The 11,039-nt window shown below is 38.2% G+C and overlaps 1 non-coding gene across 1 annotated transcript; it reads left to right on the top strand.

Annotated features, from left to right (window-relative positions):
• Positions 1–9,215: 9,215 nt before the first annotated feature.
• Positions 9,216–9,402, top strand: LOC131958813 (U2 spliceosomal RNA). The gene has a single exon (XR_009389306.1). It is a non-coding gene; the product is annotated as a U2 spliceosomal RNA (small nuclear RNA).
• Positions 9,403–11,039: the final 1,637 nt, after the last annotated feature.

Genomic DNA, 11,039 nt, shown 5'->3' with positions numbered 1-11,039 from the left:
TACAGTTGTCTGTTTTTTGTGTTTCATTTTTTATATTAATTGACAGGGTTGTATAGCCACTTACCAGTCGGGGTCCTTTTTTTGAGAATTGGTGGTTTTGGGCAGTGGATATTTAGGGGGAGATAGTAGGTCAACAATAAATGCCACATAGAAGTGGTGACATCGTCTGAATGCTGTGAACCTGAAGATTAATCCAAGATGCCGCTCAGCACTGTGCCAACTGTTCTTGTCAAAAATATTTAATAAATATAACTCAATGAATTAATTATTTATTAATTGAAACCTATTAGGGTGAATAAAGGGTCATAACATTAGTGGACACTCTCTAATGTCCATTTCCATGTTCAACTGTTTCCCAGAAGTTGTTGCAGCAATTTTTGGGTTGATACCATTTGTCACACATATTTGGTGCTGAATAATGCAATTTTATTCATACCCAGAATGGATAAAAATGGTCAGGAAAACCCTCCAGAATATAACGTCAATATGCCAAGACCTTTGGAACAACAGAGTAGAATCCATGTTCTGATTTGGGTTCAAAAACTTTTGAACTTTTGGTCATTTTGGGGTTTTGTGTATTTTCAGCAACTGGATGACGAGCACTTCTGTTCTACAAACTGCTAAGAAACCCTCTTATTGACACTATACATAGGAAAGCTGCACATCCTCTGAATGCTCTATGTCTTTAGTTTGTGGTTGTAAAGTTTCATGAGGCTGTGATTATCCTAGAGGACACAACAGCTCATTTTATACACTGAGGTCCAGACTCAAGAAATGCCCTCAGTGCAATGAACTGGCTACTACTGATGACTAACATCATCCCACAAGAAGAAACTGGACTCATTGGATAAACAAGAGTCGCAGCTTTCCACTGATACCCAGTTTATGTCATTCAGCTTGTTCACGGACCTCAGTATGCACAAATATTCAAAAACAGTAGGTGGAAATGGTAAGTTTGTAGTACACGAGAAAAATGTTGTTTAAACTGTGTGTTTTCGGCATAAAGCAGACATGTGGGAGCCCAGAGAGCCTATTTTAATTGAGATAGCATGGAGTCAGAGGTCACATGACTGCTTGGAAAATTGCCAAAATAGCCTAACTTTGCAGCGTCGACAATTTCCCGACATGATTTCCTGACATGCTTGGGGTCTATAGATTCCTTAGATCTTCTAGTTTCATATGATACCAGTATATTCCTATATAATTATAATGTTTGTATATAATTAATATTGCAAGGGAAGGCTGAAATAAAAAAGAGTAATACACTGAGGAAAAATAAATGAATGACCCTCCCTGCTCTCTTAAAAACCTTCACCATTATCTCCCCTTGCCGCTGCCCACCAATCGTTGCTAAAGTCCATTTATAAGATAAGAGGGATGTTTACTGTATACTGGGTTCAAGGATAACCTAGAATTGAAACTGAACTGTGATCAACACACATTTGATTCAGTTTAAATGAACCTCATTCACTATTTGGGATGGATCACTATGAGCTGATGGAACCATATGTGTTTTAATAGAGACATTAATAAAATCTAGAAGAGGACTGTCAGCTTTAACAGACAAGGAAAGATAATTATTTGTAGCATTTTATTGAAGCTCCTACTAAAACTGACAAAAAATAACTGAACGGGTCAGCCTCCACAGCATGCAATGTTCCTAAATGTGGACACTGAGAGGAAAAACTGGGCTTTCACTTCTTCTCATTAAGCAACCAAACTCCTTAGTGTCTTAAATTAGTAATCATCTGTGGTAGGTAATATAGTAAATATAACAGGCACAAAGGAAAAAAATGAAAAGAAAAGAAAACATTCGCAACCAAAACTCCCACTGTGTAATATAAAGATGTCAAAAGATATTACAACTACATGAATGTTTACAGTCCAAAACATCAACACTGAGGCAGTCAAATGGTTTTGAAGGTACCAGCAGATGGCAGCAGAGTAAAGAGAGAGACAGAGAGGACTATTTGTTTCATTTTCTGTCAACAAAACAGACCTCCACATTGGAAGGCCACAAATATGTTTAAAAATCAACTTGGGGGTTAAAATTTTGCACACACAAATTTAGCCTAGCTATAGAATAACAAAGTCATTCTATTTGTGTATTTTATCACTATGGGAATTTATCTGCAAATCTTTTAGATTCACTATGAGGGTTAACTATTTTACATTCAGGCCAGTGGAGGAAATCAATACAGCCTTTGTTAGAGAAATGCATTGAGGAAACCTTTAAAAATAAATTATTTAACTCCAACAGTAAATCCTCTTACCAATTATCTGCGCAGAGCGTTTGATGGGGAATGATGAGCAGGAGACGTCCAAGTTCTTAGTTTTTATATTTTATTACAACACGTCAAGAAATGTGCAGTTACAGAGTCCCTGGGTTCAATCTACACGTCCCTGACATCACATAGGCTGGTCAGTTCATGGAGGTTGGACCCCCCTTCTGTCCCTCGAACCCTTTTTTATAACCTAACAATGTTTTACTAAATGAAGGTAGATTCTCTCCAGAAGGTGCGTCCCTCTCGAACTTTTGATTCATCAATTTAATCAATTTAGGGACACGTCATGTCACCAGGCAGTAATCTTCTCTGCCCAGTTCAACAAATCTGTGTCCTGAACTGTTATCAAAACATTCAACCCAACCTCCTGCCTTGTTATGACTTGCAGAGATATTAGTGGAGACGCAGATGTTGCAATGTGCACATAAAATACAAAGCATATAATATATATTTTGGTGATTATAGAATCTTAATCAGTATAAGCAAATAGAATATATGTATTTAAAGTAATCACAGTTTCTAAACCAACCAACCAACACACAATCATAATCATTGTATCAAAAGCATATTGCATGATTAATCCATAATTGCATAGAGAGAGGGCACACACAAAGTTAGTGAATTACACATGCATGTATATATATATATACATATATATACACACAGTGAGGCAAAAAAGTATTTATCCAGACAGAATGAGAAAAAAAATCCAGGAAGTCACATTGTAGGATTTTTAAATAATTTATTTGTAAATTATGGTGGAAAATAAGTATTTGGTCACCCACAAACAAGCACAATTTCTGGCTCTCACAGACCTGTAACTTCTTCTTTAAGAAGCTCTTCTGTCCTCCACTCGTTGCCTGTATTAATGGCACAAGTCATTATCTGTATAAAAGACACCTGTCCAGCCTCAAACAGTCAGACTCCGAACTCAACCATGGCCAAGACCAAAGAGCTGTCGAAGGACACCAGGAAGAAAACTGTAGACCTGCATCTGGCTGGGAAGAGTGAATCTACAATAGCCAAGCAGGTTGGTGTGAATAAATCAACTGTGGGAGCAATTGTAAGAAGATGGAAGACATATGAGACCATTGATAATCTCCCTCGGTCCAGAGGGTTTTGCTCTCCAGGGGCCTCATCAAATCAAATCAAGTCAAACTTTATTTATATAGCGCTTTTCATACATAAAAATGCAACACAAAGTGCTTTACAAAAAATAAGAATAAACCTTCGACCTGCTCACCACTGTTATAAAGCGGAAACTGAGATGGTACAGACACATCACCAGATCCTCAGGCTTTGCAAAGACCATCTTACAAGGAACCGTACAAGGTGGAAGGAGACGAGGGAGAGAAAAGAAAAGATGAGAAGACAACATCGGAGAATGGACTCACTTGAAACTCAGTGAAGCAATGAGAGCTGCCAAGGACAGAGAGGGATGGAGAGAGCTGGTCAACAGATCATATGTGGTGCCCCAATGACCCTCCGGGGTTATGGGATAGGTGAAGGTATGTTGTGCTGTAAAAAAAAGAAAAAAAACCTGGGTGTCCAGAAATTCTATTTTCGAGTTTTGTAAATTATGTTTAAGTTTTATTTTTGGATGATGCTTATTGAGGACAGCTAAAAACTTCTTAAAATTGGTCTCTGTTCCCTGCCAGAGACCAAATATATCATCCAGGTATCAGGTATAATATAAGAGTGGCCGGGTCTTGCGTAATGAATGCTGTCTGCTCCCAGTCAGCCAGATATATATCCGCATACTATGGGGAGTATTTCCTCCCCATTGCACAGCTGCCTGTAAATAGTTTATGCCGCTAAATTCAAAATAATTTCTTCCTCATTGGCCTTGAGGGACCTCATGAAGGCTGCCAGTCCGAAATCAGTGTCTATGTTGGTGTAGAATGAATCTATATCAATGGTGAATAAAAAAGCGTTTTCTGGAACGGTAAGTGTTTTGAGTTTGTTAACAAAGTGTCTTTAATATAGCTGGGATATTTATTGATAACGGATTGATATATTGGTCTATGTATTCTGCTATACAATGAGATTTGGAGCTGCAGTCACTAACTATGGGTCTGTCTGTAGGTACTTGATGTGGGATAGTCCAGGATTGCGGTGGTTTGTGAATTTTGGGTAACAGGTGAAACAGTCTCGGATGCGGATTTTCAGGACCCCACAGGTAGGTGAACTGTTAATATGAAATCCGATTGAAAACATTGTTTACCCCCTGCAACCAAGTCTGTGCTCAATATCATATATAATATATAACTAGCAGTATATAAATATAAATACATGAATATACTTTTATTTATATTTTTACTGGATGTTTTACATTTTGTGTCAATTTTGCATAAAGCCTCGTTGCTGCATATTTTTGTACTTGCTAAAAATTTCTATTTTGCTCCTATGAATTTTCATTTGTAAAATGTGCACTTTACTAATAAAGGTGACTTAAAAAAAGGAAAAACTGTAAAGAAATTAATCTTTTTGGCCATATTGTCTCTTTCAATGTCGTAAACTCTCTGGGCAAGGCTTCTATACCTAGTATAAATTAGGGTGTGATATTTAAATGAAGCTTGTTTCATTCAAAATTCATGAATGCCACAATCTTCGTAAGTAGGACTTAAGAACAAATTTGTTCTTAAGAACAGTTCATGAATGAGGCCCATTGATTTTCATTTCCATTGCATCTCAAAATAGTAGTCACAAAATGCTTTACAAAAGTGTGATGAAAGCAATGAGGACACCAGTAACTGTTGTTCAATCAATCAGACTTTATTAGCACTTTTCATACAAGAGAGATGCAACACAAAGCGCTTTACATAAAAAAGGAGAAAATAATAAAAATAAAAAGATAACGGAACATAGAAACAAGTGGACCGGAGAGAACCCACGCTGACAAATCCATCAATGAAGTAAGTAAAGCATAAAAACTAAATTGATAGTGAATAATTAAATAGATAAAAACAGTGCAACTACATTATAAATCCCCTGAATGTAAAGCCTTAAACACTTCATAGTGCTCTTTGTTCTACTTGCTGTCAGTGGTCTGATGTGTACAAGGATCTCTATGTTGCAGCTCAAGAAGAAAGTGAATCGTTAAAAAAAAAAAAACCCAACTGATTGGCTTTCCCAAAGCAATGACAGAAACAGATGTGCATCCTTAAATTAAGTTCTATTCCTCTTTTTTTCTGACTTTTTGGGGACAGCTTTTCCTTCTGATTTATACATTAAAATATCATCCAGATGCATTCAAGCACCTCACCACAGACTGCCACACTGGATATGCTGCAGTGAATGAAGTGAACACCCAGAGCTGTAAATACACAATATACTCAAATATGCCTGTTGTGTCATGATGAGTTTTAACAGGCAGGCCCAGTGACTGAGGAGGATTCTACAGAATGCTGTATCCGATCTAATGACCTTAGCCAACAGGATGTGATCAGTGCCGGCCTTACTGCTGTAGCAGATGCTGCATGCTTCAGCATCCTCCTTCAGAGAGGCCCAGCAGATGGCTTCCCCAGCCTTACTGCTGCTTCAGGGAGGGAAAAGGCCCCAGAGCCCCTTAGCTGAAGGGGCACAGACACTCTGAGTCAGCATTCATCGTGGATGGAGAAAACACCTGGATATGAGGCAGTCTAAACAGACCCTGTGCCTATTGTTGAGAAGACTGGACCAGGTTCTCTTGGTTCTGCTGCAGGAGGTGCAAGTTGCGCGTTATGGACTGTATGTGATAGTGGCTGTTTCATTTGGTTTGAATTTTTGCACAGCAATAAATATCATACAGTGCATCAGGATTGACAGGAAAAGGCCACACAAGTCGTTACTGGATATGATTATTGATCTCAGGGACTCATTAGAGCATCAGCGAGGCCACGACTACAGTTCATCTCGTATTCACTTCCAGGACTTGAACTACTGGGATTAAACAACAGAGTAAAACACCACAGTGTACAACCATAATTATTTAGGATCCCCCTCAGCCTACTTTAGTCAACAGGTGGTCAACAATGTTGCTTTCTGGCTTTACTTAACAGCCTCTGAAACCTGCCTTCCTGGACCTTTTATCTGACCCATTTTTGTTAATCAGAACCCTCAACACTGCAAAAAAGCCGACTTGTATTTTTTGGCCTAAAAAAGTGATTTAAGTTGGTAAAACTTGGAAATATAAATTATTGACATTTAGGGCAATAATGTAAGTTAGCACAACAAAGCAAGCCAGTTGTCTGCTCAAAAACAAGTTGGTGAGTTGTTGTTACTTATATCTTTACGTTGGGGTTCAAAACAAGGGACAATAGTTCTGCTAACTCTTATTTCTTTGTTGTGAAATGCTGGAAAGCCAACTTTCCCAGTTGGCACTGTACTTGAAGTCTCATTGTGGCTGTGCTGTGCTGCCTGAACTTGAGTCCACACAGGTAATCAACCCTTAATTAAATTGATTAAAATGATACAAGAATTTTATTCTGAGTTGTGTTGTGCAGTGTCGTACGTCGTTTGTTGGAGAAGGCAACCTACACATTTTCAACATTTAAACACAAACAGGTTTTTGGTCATTAGCGAAAGCTAGCGGCTAACTGATGCTTGCGCCACTGCTTGTTACAGCTACAAGAGTAGCCGTTAGGGTATCAATGCTAACGCAAAATTGTGGTCGAAACATTAGCTGACATTTCATAGCGGCGTTACAATCGTGCCAATTCAGCACATTGCAGAAGTTAGCAGAAGTAAGGATTAAAAGTTATTACAATGTAAATTATAAGTTAGTACAACTTACAGTTGAGTTGACAAAATCAGAATTCAGAGTTGAGCAAACTCAAAAACAAAACTTAAAATATTTAGTTTAATTGTCCAACAAAAATTTTATTGAAGTTTGTTGCCTTGAAATTTTGAGTTCACCCAACTTTTCTTTTTTCTTTACAGCGAAATCAAAAATACAGATTTTCTGTCTTACTTGTACTGCCGTTTATCAGTCCATATTTTTTTGTTGTGATTTGCAATCTAGTTGTTAACACCCAACTTCAGTGTTGGGAGCAAATCCCTGCAATAGGAGATCCATCCATTATAATGCCGAAACCAGAAGCCTGGAGACTGTTATAGCAGTAAATATGATCCAAACATGGCTGTAATATTCTGGTGTCCACATACTTTTGACCACATGGATCACATTTTTCTGTAGAGGAAGGGAAATCACAGAAGACTGAACAGAAAAGGCTTAATTTCAAACCAGAAACATATTCATGTGAGCCCAATACTTCCCAAATAATGATATCCCATCTCCATCGATTATAACCATTTATAATGTGGCTCCAGATAGAACAGGGCATAAAGCCACAGTGTGTCTTTACAGGTTTATCTACTGGCAGGCTCAGGGGAGACTCCATGTTATCCTATGGCCCGCTTGGATATCTGGCTAATCATTTAGTAAGATAAACCTTTCCTTTTCTTGTGTTAGTTTAAGCTCGCATCCAAGCAACAGACACATGCTGATGAATGATGATTCTCTGTAGATGCATGAGCTTCTTTCTCAGTGGAACATCCAAGTTGTCTTGTTCTGCTGACAGCTGGTTACAATAGTTCATCTACCAGAGTGTAGATGATGTGCTATTTACTTTGTGTTTTAGATTGTTTAGTGGTGTTTGTCTACATACTAATGTCTGCCTCAGCGCTGAAAGCAGATAAAACAAGTTTTATGACTGAATAATGACTGTTGCAGACCTCTAAAAACATATATCACTCAGCATTGTGGTATCATAAAGAACAGAACAGAAAGTAACAAAGAATTAACAGAAATGTCATCAAAGCATGGAAGAAGTAATCTGTTTAATCTCTGTTTTCACACTGTACCTTGCACAGTTATTGTCCAAGGTGATGGGCTGATAGAAAATAAATTACCTCTGAATACTTCAAATAAACAGTGGAAGTTGTACACTGTGTTGAAAGACAACACTCAAAACCAGAGTTTAATTTATAGGATTAAATCTAGATCTGATCTGAAAACTGGGTATTTCAAACACGGATCTAGATAACCCTGATCCTGAAGATCAGGATTCCGCTCTGGTAATCCAATCCTCCCTTGAATCCAGATAAAATGCTGGATTTGGGCATTTCAAAACTTAAGGCAGATATCTGGATCAACTTGATACCAAAATTTCAGGACCTCAGAGATGGATTTCACTTAGATTGACAAGGCCTCAGCTCCACTTCTCCTAGATATTTTTACTCAACATGTTCATTACACTTAATCAAGTGTTAGTATTTTACTTTTAATAATTAAAGTAGCCTAATTGAAATACATTTTAAGCATAGTAAAATATTTGTCCCCACTTTCTGAAACTGCTGTAAATATATCATGCTGCACATTGAAGCATTTTCAAGGTATATTTTTATGCTTCTGATTATTGAAGACAAATTCTGTCAGAACCTTAAAAATGCACTTTTAAAATGTCTGGAAATAGCTTGAATGTGATTTTTAAAACATGCAGTAAGGTGTTTGTTTACAAACTGATTATTTTACTTCATTAAATCAGATGCTATTTTGCTATAAATTACCATAATTATGTTTAGTGAGAGTCTTCTATATAAGGGAGACAAATTAGGATGAAAAATATTTCTAATTGTGTCACTGACCAAGCTATATATCATGAAAGTAATGCAATTACAATTTCAAGCAGTTTCAATCACTTTATTCAGAATCCTATAACTTAAACATTGAATGGATCAATATAATTAAAGCGTTTCCAAGGATTTCCAGCACTCAGGAGCTGTGTCCCAATGTCAAGGATCCTTCCTTGGTAGGATCCTTCCTTCAGAGTCAGGTCCTCCGAAGGCAAGGCATGAGTCCTTCATTTGACTGGTGTAATGCACAAATGGGACAGCCTTCGGAGTGTGCAGCTGTGCGTCATTGCGTAATTGGACGTCCTGCTTAACTTCAGCGCCGCTCTCGGCCCTTTGGCTAAGATCAAGTGTAGTATCTGTTCTTATCAGTTTAATAAAAAGTAAATAAATAAATTCAGCGCCGCAATTTCAAAATCAGTTCACGACATGAATGTGTCTCTGGCATCAGCACTCTGACACATATTTGTGAAAATGGAAGAAGATGCTTTAAGGTTGAATCTCCACGATTTATCAAGTAAAAATCATAAAGTGGATTAAACCTGAATATTTAACTGATCCTGGCTGAATTCGGCCGCTACTTAGTGCCATGAATGCAGCGGCGCATAATTCATCATGGAAATATGTTCTGTGATTTTTTATTTCTTATATTACAGTAGGCTACAGTAACAGTTATTTATAAATAACAATAACGGATAATAGCGGACTTTCGGTCCCTGTAAACATAATAAAGAAATGTATAACTTTCTGAATGGCACAGTTGCACATAGTACATCATCATCGGACACATATAAATTAATAAACAATAACTTTAGCGACTGAGACGGCATTAATTAACTTAACCGGCAATGTATCAAGATGACGTTTATTATCTTTAAGCTTAATATTCTGGCATATGCTTATTCATATGTTTTTGCTTGACTTTGAACACACGTTTTGTAAGTTATGTGATAACATTCAGTGTAAACTGAAAATATCTACATATTTAAATGCATATTGCGCCGCCGGCATCGCTGTTTCTACGCTCGCCATTTTTAAATCTCCCGGTAGACCGGTGTGCGCAATGCTTTATGGGTAGTCGGAGCGCACGGAGGATACACACATGCATCCTCGGAATTTGGGCAAAAGAAGGACTCTGTCCTCCGGAGCATCCTCGACATTGGGACAGTCCTTCGGCGGATGTCGATGACGTAGTGTCCTTCAAATCCAGCCGTTTGAGCATCCTTCCTTGACTTTGGGACACAGCCAGGGACCCTGTTGTCCTTAATAGCTGAGAGGTCCATTGCTGTGAGTGACTCTGAAAGTAGAAGAAAGAGAAGTTGTATGAGTATATCTTTATGTACAGAAAGTATGACATCATCACTAGCATTACTGGAGCATTCTGACACTTCTGAATGAAGCATATAGTTAATACTCGTACCGTGTAACGTTGAGTGTCCTAAGTACTGCAGCAGTCTGCTCTGTACAGATGGAGCAGATTATTTTAAGTCTGCCATGTTGCCAATAATGTAACGCTAATAAACTCTAAACAAGTTGGTGTTGATTTAAAGAGTTTTGGGTATGATGTACGTCTGATTAGTTCCTTTACAAGTTAAACCATAGACTAAAATTAATCAACAAAGCAGCTACCTCGCTAGCCCGCTAGCTGCTTAACACACAAGTCAATGAAGCGGAGTTAGCTACCGTTAGCACGGTCGCGTCTCAATTAGAGATCGCTGCAGCCTAGTTTTATTTAGGTGACAATTCAAGAAGTTGGCTAGCATGATGTGTTAGTTGGCGTTCGTATGGTCTTAAAACCGCTACACATTAGACGACGGTAAACTTACACTTTTGACGTGAAAGTGGTGCTCCCTGCTCCTTTCGTCAGGTAGTCCTCCATGTTTCGATCCCAGAGGTGGAGACACAAGAAGATTTGGAAATACAGATCCGCCCACATGGACGTCACGGTGATCCACTCTGCCAATGTTTTGAAATACTCAGATAAAGTCAGCAGGATCACCTTGATCCATGACTGAGAAAAGGAGGATTTCGTTATTACAAGTTTTGAAATACGGGCCCCTGGAGATTAAAACCACCCAGAGCTGAGTATGTAAATGACAGTATGCTTAAAAGGAAATCAACCGGCATGTTCAGACTTGGAAG

Source organism: Centropristis striata, chromosome 20 (assembly GCF_030273125.1).
Source record: "Centropristis striata isolate RG_2023a ecotype Rhode Island chromosome 20, C.striata_1.0, whole genome shotgun sequence".
NCBI lineage: Eukaryota > Metazoa > Chordata > Actinopteri > Perciformes > Serranidae > Centropristis > Centropristis striata.
The sequence above is the reverse complement of the archived record's forward strand: the minus strand, read 5'-3'. Positions and strand labels throughout refer to the sequence as shown.